Source organism: Cibotium barometz, chromosome 51 (assembly GCF_041138505.1).
Source record: "Cibotium barometz isolate CiBa-2024 chromosome 51, ASM4113850v1, whole genome shotgun sequence".
Taxonomy (NCBI): domain Eukaryota; kingdom Viridiplantae; phylum Streptophyta; class Polypodiopsida; order Cyatheales; family Cibotiaceae; genus Cibotium; species Cibotium barometz.
In genome coordinates this window covers 27,426,036-27,442,087 of record NC_141096.1, presented here as the reverse complement: position 1 = coordinate 27,442,087, position 16,052 = coordinate 27,426,036, and positions in this window count along the sequence as shown.

The window sequence follows — 16,052 nt, the reverse complement described above, 5'->3', positions numbered from 1 at the left end:
GAGTAGGTGGTGGCAGAATGCCTTCTTTCAATGGGGTGTCAATTGGTGCAAACTTCTCGCTATGAGCTTGTGAGATCATCTCACTTTTCATTTCCCAACTTGATGACACTTCTGGTATGGTTTCTAATGTTGGCTTAAGAGAGGTTGGGCCCCGAGGGATAGGTGGAGATGGGCCCTCAAGTATTGATTGAGCTTCCCTAATGAGTTGCTGATGTACAGCTAGATTGATCTTCTCCTCATGAGGGTTTGGGTATTCTTGAAGCTTCTTGGGTAGCTCAGATAAAGCTGCAATGCGACTTCTATGAGCATCAATGATGGCATCTAGAGTCTCATTCACCTTATCCACAAAAACAGAACCCCCTGAACTATCCTTGGTTGTACTAGCCTCATCTTGTTTAGCACTAGGCCCAGGTTGAGGTTGATGCTCCTCATGCACTTCTTGGGATGTAAAAGCTTGATCCTTCATGTTTTGTTTAGAGACTTCTTGAGAACTAGTGGATGCACTCTTAGTTTGCTTGTTGCGGTTCTTTTTCCTCCTAGTGGTCCTTTTTCTATTGGAATGTAGGGTCTTGTCCACTAGATTTGCCTTTGCATCCCTAGTTCGAGGTGTCTCATCAGTCTGCATTTTAGCATTTCGTGTCTGTGATCTAGTCATGACTCTAAGTGACACGACATCCTCATTCTCTGATGAAGGTGGCGATGGAACTGCCTCTACAAAGTTGAGTGAGACCTTTGGTTGAGAGGTGCCTTCCTCATGTGGTTTCAGCAAACAATCCTTTGGAAAGTGTTCTACACAACACCCTAGACAATATCTTTCAATTGGTGAAAACTGTGGTACTGTTGTATGGGATCGAGCTGCTTGCCTTTGGCGATGTGGACAATCACAAGCCCAATGGGGTTCTCCGCACTCATAACAGGGGCCCATTAGTTTGGCTTCTACTTTCCTTTGCTGCCATTGACCTGAAGGGCCTGAAGGCCTAGGTTGGTAGCCGCCTAGCAACATCAAAGAATTTTGTTCCCCCGGTTGAGGCTCCAGTGCTTGGCTTGGATATGCGGGACTTTCAAAGAGATTTTCCTTGGATGAATATGATGCATATTCCTCCTCCACATAGCTTGGGTTTACCCAAGTCTCTACACATATTTTAATTGTCGTAGTCAACAAACCTCACAGGAGCAGTCCCAGGAGAAGGAGGTTGAGCTCCAAGTACAGGTCGTGCTTGCCCTTGTGCCATCGATGGCTTGCGTTCAAAAGTAGTATATTGTTGATGCATTTGTGGAGCCACTGCACCCCTTTGCTGCTCACGCTCTTGTCTCATTCTTGCAATGTGAGTACATTCCTATGTGGTGTGGGTATAATTCCAAGCACAAGCCTAGCACCACTTCTTTGTGGGTTGGTTTGTGACTAGAGGCAAAAAGGTATTACATTCTTTGGTTTTATGGTTATCGCCACATGCTCCACAAAGATGAGGACCTGTAGTACTTAGGTAGTACACTCCTCATTCGTCTGCTGTTGTTGTGGCTGCATGGGTGGGCGATAGGTTTGTCCCAATCTCCTTAGTACTAGGTTAGCTATCTGGTCTGGATTTACTAGTGCGCTAGACCCTAAACTTTGGTCATCACCCCACTGATCTCTAGGTTGCACCTCAGGGCCAGTACCATCTTGGAATTTGAAGTTATCCGTGAAATCCATAGCATCATGGCAACACTCATTGAAATTTGTATGCTTCTTTACATAGAGATGTGTGTGCAGTGTTGAATTTTTGAGTCCTTTTAAGAAGAGAGAAATTAATCGACTCTGGGTGGGCTTCTCATCTTCTGGGCAACAATTAATATACTGCTTCATCCTATTTACACAGTCTCTAACACTCTCAGTCTCGCCTTGCTTGAAAGAGTAGATGTTTGCTACTATGTCATGCTGAATCTCCATCAAGGAAAAAGCAACAAAATCTCTCTTCCAAAACTCGTGAAGAAGATTTGTCTGAAGCCTCTAGTGCCTGAAACCAAGCAAGGGCCTTTCCCTCAAGAGTGAGCCCAAATCCTTCAATTCGCGTATGCTTGTCCTCAGCTCGAACTGCTTGCCTAAATGCTACTACATGGTCATATGGATCTCCCAACCCTTTGTACTTCTTTACCAGTTTTTGAAGAGTTGATGGCCTTACTCGTCTTGAATACTCATCATCAGGCCTACAGCCTCTCACTCTTAGTGGTTCCTCTCTTTGGTAAGATGGTCCATATGCATCCCAAATTGGTGTGGGTCCCCTATTACCTCCCTCACCAACCCTCTCCAAAGATCCTGTTACCCGCATTTCAGGATGTGCATTTATGGGAGGCCGAGTTGGCTCCCCTACCCTCTGATTGTCATAGTGAGAGAAACGTTGTTGTGGTGTGATCTGTGGTCACACTTTTGGTGTAGGATAATATCTTGGTGCTAGAGTTGGGCTACTTGCAGTGGTCCACTTTGATGTTGAGGGTCCCTCTCTAGTGAACTCTCGTAGGGGAGGAGCAACAGTTTCTCCAAGAAAGGCTGTCTCTCCTGGTTTAGCTGTATTAGTTGAGAGCACTTCCATGAATAATGGTTGTCCTCTCCATGCTCGTATAGGTATAGCCAAAAGCATAGGCTCAATATTGTAAGAAAGCTTTTATGAAGATCATGTCACTTCTTATTATGAATACAATATAGTTTTTGCAAACTTATTTTCATCAAGTATATCATTGTTTTTTCTAGTTTGTATCATCAGTTTCTTTGTAAATGTATCAGAAATGACCTTAGGGGCCTAGGGGAGCAGTGCTAAAATAGTGCAAATTTTGAGCCGGCACTGTTGCTTTAGAGCCCAAATTCTCACTATTTTGGCACAGCTTCCCGAGCTCCAGAAGCAATTCTGATGCATTGGATGACAAATAATGTATTTTTACACATGATGAAAGGTGTTTTCATCTTGTAAACTATTGTTTCTCATAATCAGTGTACTCAATTTCTTTGTAAATACATCAAAAATGACCCTCAGAGCTTGGAGGAGGAGCAGTGCTAGAACAACGCAAATTTTGAGCCTGCACTGCCGCTGTAGAGCTCAAGTTCGCAATATTCTGGCACAGCTTTCCCAGCCCTCCAGGAGCAATTTTGATGCATTGAATGATAAACAATGTTTTTTTACATATGATTAAAGGTGTTTTTATCTTGTAAACTATTGTTTCTCATAAATCAGTGTACTCAACTTCATTATAAATGCATCAAAAATGATCCTAAGTGGTTGGAGGAACAGTGCGAGAACAGTGTGAATTTTGAGCTCGCATCGCCGCCGCTGTGCAGAGCCCAAATTTGCACTATTCTAGGACAGCTTCCCCAACCCTCCAGGAGCAATTCTGATGCGTTGGAAGACAAATAATGTAATTATCACTTCCCATATCTTTTATGCTTACCTCTATGCATGAAATTCAATTATGCTAAAAGTAACACTTTTATAATAAAATAATCATCTTTTATGCATGCCTCTATGCATGAATTTCAATTATGCTAAAAGTAACCCTTTTATAATAAAATAATTATCTTCTATGCATATCCCTATGCATGAAATTCAATTATGCTAAAAGTAACTCTTTTATAATAAAAAAATCATCTTCTATGCATATCCCTATGCATGAAATTCAATTATGCTAAAAGTAACTCTTTTATAATAAAATATTCGTCTCTTATGCATACCTCTGTGCATGAAATTCAATTATGCTAAAAGTAACTCTTTTATAATAAAATAATCATCTTCTATGCATACCTCTATGCATGAAATTCAATTATGCTAAAAGTAACTCTTTTATAATAAAATATTCGTCTCTTATGCATACCTCTATGCATAAAATTCAATTATGCTAAAAGTAACTCTTTTATAATAAAATATTCGTCTCTTATGCATACCTCTATGCATGAAATTCAATTATGCTAAAAGTAACTCTTTTATAATAAAATAATCATCTTCTATGCATACCTCTATGCATGAAATTCAATTATGCATAATATAAAAATCAATTTCTCTAGGATTACAATGAATATCTTTCAATTAATCTAGGATGATAATTCCTAGAATATGGTAGGAAGTCCTCTTTTTATGCTTTGAATGAAATTATTTTATGCGTAATTTTTATTAAAATTTTACCATAGCTCCGCTGCTATGACTGATAATTCTCAATTTTTCTAAGGGATAAAGCTTATCTTTAAGGAAATAATTAGAATGATCCCTAATTGGATCATTAATCCCTAATGGATTGAATCATCAATATTCATGAAATACATAAACTAAAAGCATAGAAAAAAGCCATTAATTTGGCCTCAAGCATAGATTAATCTTGGATTAAGAAAAAGCTTTATGAAAAGCTTCATTTGGATTGAGAAAGGGTCATGAGGATGACCATTTCTTGAGTGAGAGAGAGAAATTTCATAAAAACCATTTGAATTAAGCATAAATGGAAATTTATGTAATTCTTAACTATTATTAATCAATTAACTTCAATAGCATTCATCAATTTATGTAACTCTTCACTACCATTCATCAATTAACTTCAATAGCATTCAAAAACCATTCCAATTAAGCTTCTCAAGCTTGAGAGGGGTTGAGAAGAGAGAAGCATTGAGAAATTATAAAAAAGATCAAAATTCACCATTTACCTTAAAAATTGGTTGATTCTTTGTTCACAGTAGAGGCCCCCAACCAATCAATTGGTTAAGTATGTTGATGGAGCCACCAATGGGGATTGAAGAAAGAGGGAAGCTCCAATTTCTTCAATTTGGAGAGAATTTTAGAGAATAGTAGAAACTAGCATTATTTCAGCATAACTCTAGTATAGTAAAATTCTTCTCCTTTTTTTTCAAAAGACTCATGTTCTATTAATAGGAGAGGGAAGCTCTAACCAAAGCTAACTGAATTCTAGAATTTTCCAAATTCAGTTTGGTTGAATTTGGACTAGATTTGGACCTAGTTTGGTTACTTTTTGATTCGGTTTGGTTCCATTTTGATTTGGTTTGGTTCAAGAGAGAGGAGAGATAAAAATATCACATTATTTTTGAGTTTAAAACTCATTCAAGCATGTGAATTATGCACCTCCTTTAAAGAACTCCCCTTTCTTACATATGTGTCAAAATGAAATCATTATACCCAAAATATCTCATATTTTTAATATTGCTCATAAGTTTTTTTACTAATAAACCTTGTACATTTTCAACTCTTCATCTTGTGTGAGCATTTACTCATTTTTGGATACCCAAAATATCTCATATTTTTAATATTGCTCATAGTTTTTTACTAATAAACCTTGTACATTTTCAACTCTTCATCTTGTGTGAGCATTTATTCATTTTTGGATACCCAAAATATCTCATATTTTTAATATTGCTCATAGTTTTTTACTAATAAACCTTGTAGATTTTCAACTCTTCATCTTGTGTGAGCATTTATTCATTTTTGGATACCCAAAATACCTCATATTTTTAATATTGCTCATAGTTTTTTACTAATAAACCTTGTACATTTTCAACTCTTCATCTTATGTGAGCATTTACTCATTTTTGGGTATCTTCTTTTACAAATTGGATTTATCTCCTCTCTACACATGGATTGATGCTATTGGCCCATAGGAACCTTAATTGGACCATAATCCAAAAATTTCTGAAAATCTAGACCCTCAGGCTAAGGTCCTTCATACTCATTTCCAATTAATTCCAATTGCACATTGGAAAGTTCTTTTTGAGTTTCTGTTTAAGGGGAACTTATTTTAATAAGATGAGAAATTTTTCTATCTACAAATATTCAAAATCTAAATATTCTCTCTCTCTAAGTCAAAACAGTTAGAAATAAGGTCTTTTATATTTCTGAAGAGGGGATTGATTACAGGGGAAGATGCTGGACATTTTGAGAGGCTGGGGAGGAATCTTACATTCTCTCTCACTTGAAAAACGCGAGATGTCCTCATCTCGCAAACTTGGGATAATTTCGCAAGATGCACGAATATGAGACTTAGAGAAAAATTTAATTAAGATTAACCACCAAATAAAAAAGTCTCAAAGAGAGTAAGGGTCAAGACAAGAACAAGATTTAAACTTTATTCATTCTTGGAACATATACAGTAAAGATAGAAGAACTCTTTACACTTCCATAAGTTCGTCCATCATATGATCACAAAAGCAGCACTCACAAGCTGCGCACGTATAAGGTAACTCATCTATGGGAATAATTCTGTTGGTTATTGCCGCACCTATCTCAGTGGTATGAGGTGATCTAACAAAAGGACCTCTGAGAGGCAAGCCAAAAACGGGGTAAAGGCATATCTTCTGATGAGGAAGAAAACACGCCAGTAAGAAGACCCGCTCAGAAAAACCAAGATGCCTTGATCTCATGATGCAGTAGTATCGGGGACCCAAACCCAAGGCTTCAATAACCATGGCCAAGCGGACATTGTTACGAAAGTCCTGCTGACCCTAGGGTGTTACCCTAGTTATGTCTTGATAGGTCCGCCATTTGGTCTGAGCTACCGAAGTTCCCAAGTGAGGAAAAAGTGAGTGCTCATACTATTCTATAAAATCTTTCTTCACAGACTCGCTTGCGTCTTGAAGGTGAGAAATCATCATGGATAAAACTAATTCCTGTTGCCAAGCCATGAAGGAGATTAAGAAGAAGGGAGATCGATGGAAGTAAGATTACTGTGAGCGACAGGTAAAAGTTATGACTTATATAAAGGAAGGAGCTAGCGTAACTTAGAAGCCAACGGTATCTTGCCACTGAAGTTTTTTCGTCTTTCCATGATTTGGGTTTGGCACATATTTCTATGAAATACATTAAGAACTTTGAGATGAGGAGGTAAAAGAAGCTTGTAGGCTAAGTCACCTACTTTCATTGAATTCAGATATAAGGCTCACAATATCTGGGGGATAACTTCTTATACTCCCCAAGAGATAAAGAACTTCTTTTGGGCCGTACTCGAATGAAAACCAAAACCTTGGTATCTAAAACACCGATTTTCACTTCTGAACTCATTGTTCTGAATCCTTAAAACAGGTGTGACTCTTGAGAAGTATTCTAGGGAGAGGGTCTTCCTTTTTTAAACAGAATCTTTCTTTTATTTTAGAGAGGGAATAATTATAAGATCAAAAAGGGAGATTCTTACTCCTGTATACCTCGAAGGCTGGGGAATCTTACATTCTACCCCACTTAAAAAAGTGCGAGATGTCCTCATCTCGCAAGGTAGAGGACGACTCTTTTTCTTAGGATCCAATTTTATTCTGGGGTTCCCAGTATTCTGGTCAATCCAACAGAATACTAGGATAAATATCCCTTATATAGAACTCATCATTAATTAACAATTCATTCAGATCATATCATTCATATCTTTAACATGATAATGGTCCATTAGACCGAAAAAATTTCCTTCTGAACATTCCTCCACGGGAATTTCAGTCAAGTAAGTTCTCAATTTGTCATCCCTTAACTTGATCTACCGGTCAAGTGTTAACAGTAACAATTTGACAGCACAACCCACTAATCTCATAGTGATTTGCTGAAATCATTATCATCATTCTAGTTATGAATATCATCACAGGAACTCGTCCCATTCATCCTCATTGTGGTTTTGTTCAGGTTATTATATTTCTACTAAATTTCAGAAATCATCATTTTTTAATCAGCATCCAAATCAATTCATCAATTCTCAAACAGAATTAAAAATCATATCAACCACATTCGAAATCATCACCTGGATAGCATTAACGCTTATAATTGCAAGTCTTAGATTTACTCGTATATACTGTCAGTATAGAGCTGCAGTTATACTCTCGGTATATACGGGTAGTCACACGGCCCTTGGAATTTTAAGGAAATACCATCATGTCTAGGCCTCAAGCAAGTCAAGGGTTCTATATAATTGCGGTACTTCCATCTGAAGACCCAATTACCAAATTATGAATTTCAATTTGAATATCAAATTGTATGACTTATATCACACAATTACAACCTTTTTGTGTTTCTTGATAAATTTTTGACATATTTGTCTTCTCAGTTGATCTTTATTAGCCGAATGGCTCTGATACCAACTATGAGATCCCTGTTCCCACCGAGCAATAGATTCGGGGTACTAGCAGCGAAAGTAGCACTTCTCGCGCGGGACAGGGGTCCCACATTTGGGGCCTCATCCACGGATATCCGGATAAGAGACTAATCCGTCGGTTTTTCCAAAATCGGACTCGGAAAAACTTCCCTTACCCGGAAAGCACAGGCGATTCCAGCAGGATAACTATTTACTCTAACGTAGTCAAGACCATTACTGAACAAGCTGATCCGATTGCACCTATAAAGGTACTCGTTCGGATCAAGGAAGAAACTTGCACTTGGATCATTGGAATCAACGCTTTTTTCCCCATCAAGAGACACAGCCGTTGATTCCTATCCATAGAACAATTACTATCCGCGGGATTTACTTTATCTATCATAAAAACAAAAATTGAGTCTCGATTTACGGATGCATCAGTCCAGCCTAACCCCATCCGATCCCATGGGTTAGCCAACTGCCCAACCACTATAGTGATGGGATCCAATTTGGAATTTGGTTAGGTTTTGTCCCGGGTACCAAAGGAAAAGAGTTCCAAGGCCCCTAGCCGGAAGTTCATGCAAACATAAAATTAGGCACACCACTTACACACCCAATATGAAATTGCCTTTTTCTTAGCATCAGCTAACTTTAAAACAATCCTTTAATGAAACCATAGTACCACTGATCACAGTCTTCCAAATTATCTGGTTGATTCTCAAATTTTCCATCATTCCTTCATCAGAGTATCTATGGCATCATTGGCAACTAGAACGCTCACCACCTGTCCACTCAAGGGCCTTTTCAATAGTTCCTAGCCCATAATACTCGGCAATATAATTACTTATAAAAATCAAGATGGACTCTCGTTGAAGATCAGCAAGATCAACCAACAGATCCATAAAAAGAGCCGTGGACTCATCCATTGAAGACCAGCAAGGTCAATCAACCAGATCTATGCCCGGTTTCAGAAAAACAACTCTTACTCCTTGTTCCAATATCTTCCTCGACGCAGGCGTGGGTATCCTAGGTGACCCAGAGCCCGAGCACCGTATGGTCAACACCCTCTAGGTTCCTTTGCAGGTGACCTAGCGCTTCATTCATAGGCCGCTTCCTTGGTCCCTCATCCACCGTACCGGAAGCTCACCATTTTAATCAAACCGAGGCTGGTCAAGACCTCGGCCGACTTTGCTACGCGAGACGTCCTCTATTGACTCTCCGTCAGCAGTTGCAACTTTATTAGTTAGGTCTCCACGACCTTAATCACAAGACGGTCAAAATGCTTCCCCAGCATTCTTGACATAAAACAGCCATTTACAAACAGTTTACAAGTACAGTTTTTATACTAACTCTCATTTTTCCACATTATCCCTCATTAATCCACATTACTTATTCCACATTCCATTTATATGTGTACTCATCCAATCACCTCATTTTCCATCTCTTCAGATTCCTTCACATCACATATCATATATTCACATCCATATCCACATCCATACATCCACATCCACATCCACATTCACATCCATACATCCACATCTACATGCTTATCTCCATTTTCACATCCTCATTTATACATCCACATCCCATATCCACATTCATACATACACATCCATATCCACATCCACATGCATACATCCATTATCACATCCTCATTCATACATCCACATCCACATACATACATACATCCATATCCACATTCCCATTCACATCTATACATCCACATCTACATGCACATTCATATCCATACATCCACATCTATATGCGTACATTCACATCCACATGCATACATCCATATCCACATTCATACATCTACATCTACATGCATACATCCACATCTCCATGCATACATCCACATCCACATCCACATTCACATCCATACATCTACATCTACATGCATACATCCACCTCCACATTCACATCTATATCTATACATCTACATCTACATGTATACATCCACATCTCCATCCATGCATCCACATCCACATCCTCATTTACATCCATACATCCACATTCACATTCACATCTACATGCATACATCCATACATACACATCCACATTTACATCCATGCATCCACATCCACATCCTCATTCACATCCATACATCCACATTCATGCATCCACATCTACATGCATACATCCATACATACACATCCACATTTACATCCATGCATCCACATCCACATCCTCATTCACATCCATACATCCACATTCATGCATCCACATCCACATGCATACATCCATACATACCCATCCATATTCACATCCATATTCTCACCCTATCACAACCCATATACATCTTATCCCATCACATACACTTCTTACCTCATCCCCTACACATCCTATCACTTCTTAACTCATCTTATCACATCTTAACTCATCTCATATACATCTTATCACATCTTATCACTTCCCATATCTTTTATGCTTACCTCTATGCATGAAATTCAATTATGCTAAAAGTAACACTTTTATAATAAAATAATCATCTTTTATGCATGCCTCTATGCATGAATTTCAATTATGCTAAAAGTAACCCTTTTATAATAAAATAATTATCTTCTATGCATATCCCTATGCATGAAATTCAATTATGCTAAAAGTAACTCTTTTATAATAAAAAAATCATCTTCTATGCATATCCCTATGCATGAAATTCAATTATGCTAAAAGTAACTCTTTTATAATAAAATATTCGTCTCTTATGCATACCTCTGTGCATGAAATTCAATTATGCTAAAAGTAACTCTTTTATAATAAAATAATCATCTTCTATGCATACCTCTATGCATGAAATTCAATTATGCTAAAAGTAACTCTTTTATAATAAAATATTCGTCTCTTATGCATACCTCTATGCATGAAATTCAATTATGCTAAAAGTAACTCTTTTATAATAAAATAATCATCTTCTATGCATACCTCTATGCATGAAATTCAATTATGCATAATATAAAAATCAATTTCTCTAGGATTACAATGAATATCTTTCAATTAATCTAGGATGATAATTCCTAGAATATGGTAGGAAGTCCTCTTTTTATGCTTTGAATGAAATTATTTTATGCGTAATTTTTATAAAAAATTTGCCATAGCTCCACTGCTATGACTGATAATTCTCAATTTTTCTAAGGGATAAAGCTTATATATTCTCTCTCTCTAAGTCAAAACAGTTAGAAACAAGGTCTTTTATATTTCTGAAGAGGGGATTGATTACAGGGGAAGATGCTCGACATTTTGAGAGGCTGGGGAGGAATCTTACACGTGCAGGCCAAGCACCATGCCTATGGGGAGCATTGGTCTGCAACCATTCAAGCCGAGCATGACTTTTTGCAGCCTTGCGTGCCTCTTGCGCAAGCTTTGATTGTTGGGACCTACATGATGCTCTTTGTTATCCCACAATTGGCCACCCTATTTGGTTTCTTTTAGGCCCAAAGGTCCTTCCTAGCTATCTAAAATATTTATATTTCTTTAAATTTTATCTTTGCTTGGGAAACTTCTCATGCTTAGAATCAACATTGTTAGGGACATGACCACTATATGAGCAACTACAGGGCAAACATGAAGATTATCTTTTAGCATAGACTTTTCATTATCATTATTCTCTTCAATGAATGAAATAGAGGATATATATCATGGACTATATCAAACCCTCAGCTCTTCTCAACATAGGCTTGATAACATTCATATAAAAATATCATTTCAAATTTTGAAGGAATTGATCTATCTAAGTAATCAAAGTCTCACCATCCATACATATTTTGATAACTATCCTAACATTAGTTTTAAAAAGCTCATCATTTAAAAAAATTAATTGATTAGTAAAAAAGCCTTCACCTTCATGAATATGAACCTTAATGGAATTTATTTATGGACCTTAGCCAACCTATGGAGACTCTAGCTCTCTGAAAGGACATATTGACTTGGAGAGATTAGCATTCTTGGAATTTATTTATGGACCTTAGCCAACCTATGGAGACTCTAGCTCTCTGAAAGGACATATTGACTTGGAGAGATTAACATTCTTTGACGTGTAGCTCTTATAATAAAAGGTTGTACAATGGATGTAGCTACATTTTAAAAAGGGGCAAAAGAAGAGGTAGGGGGCACAATTTCTTCCTTAGAAGTAGAGGTGGATGGAGGGTTTCGCTTGTTTGCTTGAATGGGAGAGAGGTATCTTTGAAGCCTTCTTTCAAAAATTTTGATAATAGAAACGCTACTATGCAAAATAGTCACATTTGGTGACTTTGAACAAGCTCTTGAAATGGAGACATTTGAAGTTCCCAACATATTCATCCACATCAACTTGCATATAGAGTTGGGAAGTAAGACACAATGCTCCTTCATCGATGTTTGGCACTGCACATTGATCGGCAGAAATTGTGCCGAATAGGGTTTTTTTTTAACAACAGACATAGTGTAAACAACCAAAGCAACATGGAGGTGTAGAAGGGAAACATGAAGATTATCTTTTAGCATAGACTTGTCATTATCATTATTCTCTTCAAAGAATAAAATAGAGGGTATATATCACTAACTATATCAAAGCTTGATCTCTTTAACATAGGCTTGATAACATTCACAAAAATATCATTTCAACTTTTAGAATGAATTGATCTATCTAAGCAATGAAAGTCTCATCATCCGTAAGACAACCGTCCATACATAAATTGATAACTTTCCCAACATCACCTTTAATAAGCTCATCATAAAAATAAAGTGTTAATTGATCAGTAAAAAAGCCTTCCCCTTTATAAATAGGAATATTAATGGAATCTATTTATGGACCTTAGCCAACCTAATGGAGACTCTGGCTGAAGGAAAGCACATATTGCCTTAGAGAGTTTAACATTCTTTGAAGTGTAGCGCTTATGATAGATTGTACTATGGATGAAGCTACATTTAAAAAAGGGGAAAAATAAGAGGTAGGGGGCAAAATTGCTTCCTTAGGAGTATAGGAGGATGGAGGGTTTTCCTTATTTGCCTACACGGGAGATGAGGCATCTTTGAAGCCTTCTTTAAAAAAATTTGATAATAGAAACACTACTTTGCAAAATAGTCACATTTGTTGACTCTGAAAGCAAGCTTCCGGGATGAATGGGTGGAGAAAGCAATTGGCTATGGGAGTGAAGAAGAGATTAGCAAAAGGGGAAGGGAGAGGGAATTGCCCCACAAGTAGGATTGCTAGTTCTAGATAACCTACATGATGCTCTATGTTATCCCACAATTGGGCACCCTATTTGGTTTCTTTTAGGCCCTCTTCTCCATAGGCCCAAAGGTCCTTCCTAGCTATCTAAAATATTTATATTTCTTTAAATTTTATCTTTGCTTGGGAAACTTCTCATGCTTAGAAATAACACCATGAACAACTTGAGGGCAAACATGAAGATTATCTTTTAGCATAGACTTTTCATTATCATTATTCTCTTAAATGAATGAAATAGAGAGTATATATCAATATCAAACCCTGAGCTCTTCTCAACATAGGCTTGATAACATTCATAAAAAATATCATTTCAAATTTTAGAAGGAATTGATCTATCTAAGCAATCAAAGTCTCGCCATCCATAAGACAACCATCTATACATATTTTGATAACTTTCCTTACATCAATTTTAAAAATCTCATCATTAAAAAAAATGTTAATTGATCAGTAAAAATGCCTTCACCTTCATGAATAGGAACCGTAACGGAATCTATTTATGGACCTTAGCCAACCTTTAGAGACTCTAGCTCGCAGAAAGGACATATTGACTTGGAGAGATTAACATTCTTTGAAGTGTAGCTCTTATAATAAAAGGTTGTACAATGGATGTAGCTACATTTTAAAAGGTTGTACAATGGATGTAGCTACATTTTAAAAAGGGGCAAAAGAAGACGTAGGGGGCACAATTGCTTCCTTAGAAGTAGAGGTGGATGGAGGGTTTTGCGTGTTTGCTTGCATGGGAGAGAGGTATCTTTGAAGCCTTCTTTCAAAAATTTCGATAATAGAAACGCTACTCTGCAAAATAGTTACATTTGGTGACTTTGAACAAGCTCTGGAAATGGAGAGATTTGAAGTTCCCAACAGCATACAGAGTTGGGAAGTAAAGACACAGTGCTCCTTCATCGACGTTCGGCACTGCACATTGATCGGCATAAATTGTGCCGAATAGGGCTTTTTTTTAACAACAGACATAGTGTTGATACGGCATATATTTGCCGTGTAAGATTTGGCGCACACACGCATGTTTTGCGTGTAAGGCCGATTAATGTTGTACAAAGTGCATGGTCGATTGCTATTATTTAACGTTCTCACGGACAAGGATGCGCTTTTGTAATTATACTTGTATTCGCACATGTCTATTTGTAACTTTTGGACATGTGCGAGTATTAGCACTTGAAGGTCTCCATGCAAGCAAGGAGTGTTTTGCAAGTGATTACGGACAATAATCACATTTAACTTCTCTTGAACACTTGTTTTTTCATAACTATGTTGAGAAATGTGGTGCCAAAGAGCACAAGGAAAATATGGAGTGAGTGTGAGAAGCCACATCACCAAGTGAGAATCATCCCACATGCAAGATAAAGGCCATGTTGTACTCTTCTCATATAAAAGGAAGACATTTCAAACAATGGAATACAAGTACAACATCTCAAGTCTTTTTATGAGTACATGTTTCCATCATGTAACCTAACTGAACTTGAGTCTAAACTTAATTAGCACACACTCATCACAATCAGTCGTATTCATTTTTATCCATCTTAGATTAGTGTTGTCATTAGTTGTAAGATTAGTTTATGATTAGGTAAATGTCTTGTTATTAGACAGTTGTTTAGGAGATCTCGATGAATGTTTCCAACAAATTGAAGGGGCCATCTTGTACACACGAAGAAAGTTCCCAAGTGCAAATCTCTATTCATTTAGATTACGCATATATATATGTATTTAGATCTATGCATACACTTTATGCATAGACCTATGTCATTATATCTATGCAAAATCTTATGCACAAAGCTATCAACATAGCTCTTGTTTTCGCCTTTCTAACACCTTGCCCTTTTATTGAGGTAATCTTTTGATGAGGTGATATCTATATACTAAACCCTTTATATGGGATTTTTTTCCTTGGTATGTTGCAAAGGAACTCTCACAATGAAATATGTATAGATTTTAAGAGGTCTCATACATGAGATCTATAGGCATGAGATCTATAGGCATGAGATCTTCATGCATATTAAGATCTTTGCAAGATAGCTCTAATTGCATGAGATTTCATACATAATAATTGTGTATGCATAAGAGCTCTCTACACATTAGAGCTCTTTTCGATGAGAGAGCTCTAGTTTCATGAGAGCTCTCATGCACATTAGATCTCCCTATGCATACATGCACTCTAGGTATGAGAGCTATTTTGCACGATATGTATATGCATGGCTTCTCTCTTACATAAGATCTATATGTATGAGAGCTCTCTGTCCATAAGTTCTCTCTATACATGAAAACTCTCAATGCATAAAAGCTCTCACAATGGCTATCATAATGGCTCTCATAATGGCTCTCACAATGGCTATCATAATGGCTCTCACAATGGATCATAACTCTATATGCATCAGAGCTTTGTATGTATAAGAGCTCTTTTGAATGAGATCTCTCCTTTGTATAGAGATCTATTTACATGAGGGATTTCATTCATGAGACTTATATGCATGAGAGCTTTTTTGGATGAGATCTCTCTTTTGTATAGAGATCTATATGCATGAGGGCTTTCATTCATAAAACCTATAATCATGAGAGTTCTCTACGCATTAACATGCATAAGAGCATGGACGTAATATTCTTTTGATTTTTTCTCTTTTCTTCTTATAGGTTCTTACTGTGCTTTGTTGAGCTCCTCATCATTTCGTACTAGCTCTTAATTCTCTTATGGTTAAACCTAACACTCTTTTTCTTTTTTTCCACACCCTTGAGTACTATGGGGGAGTTTGATCAGAGCATCAGGTCTCTCAAA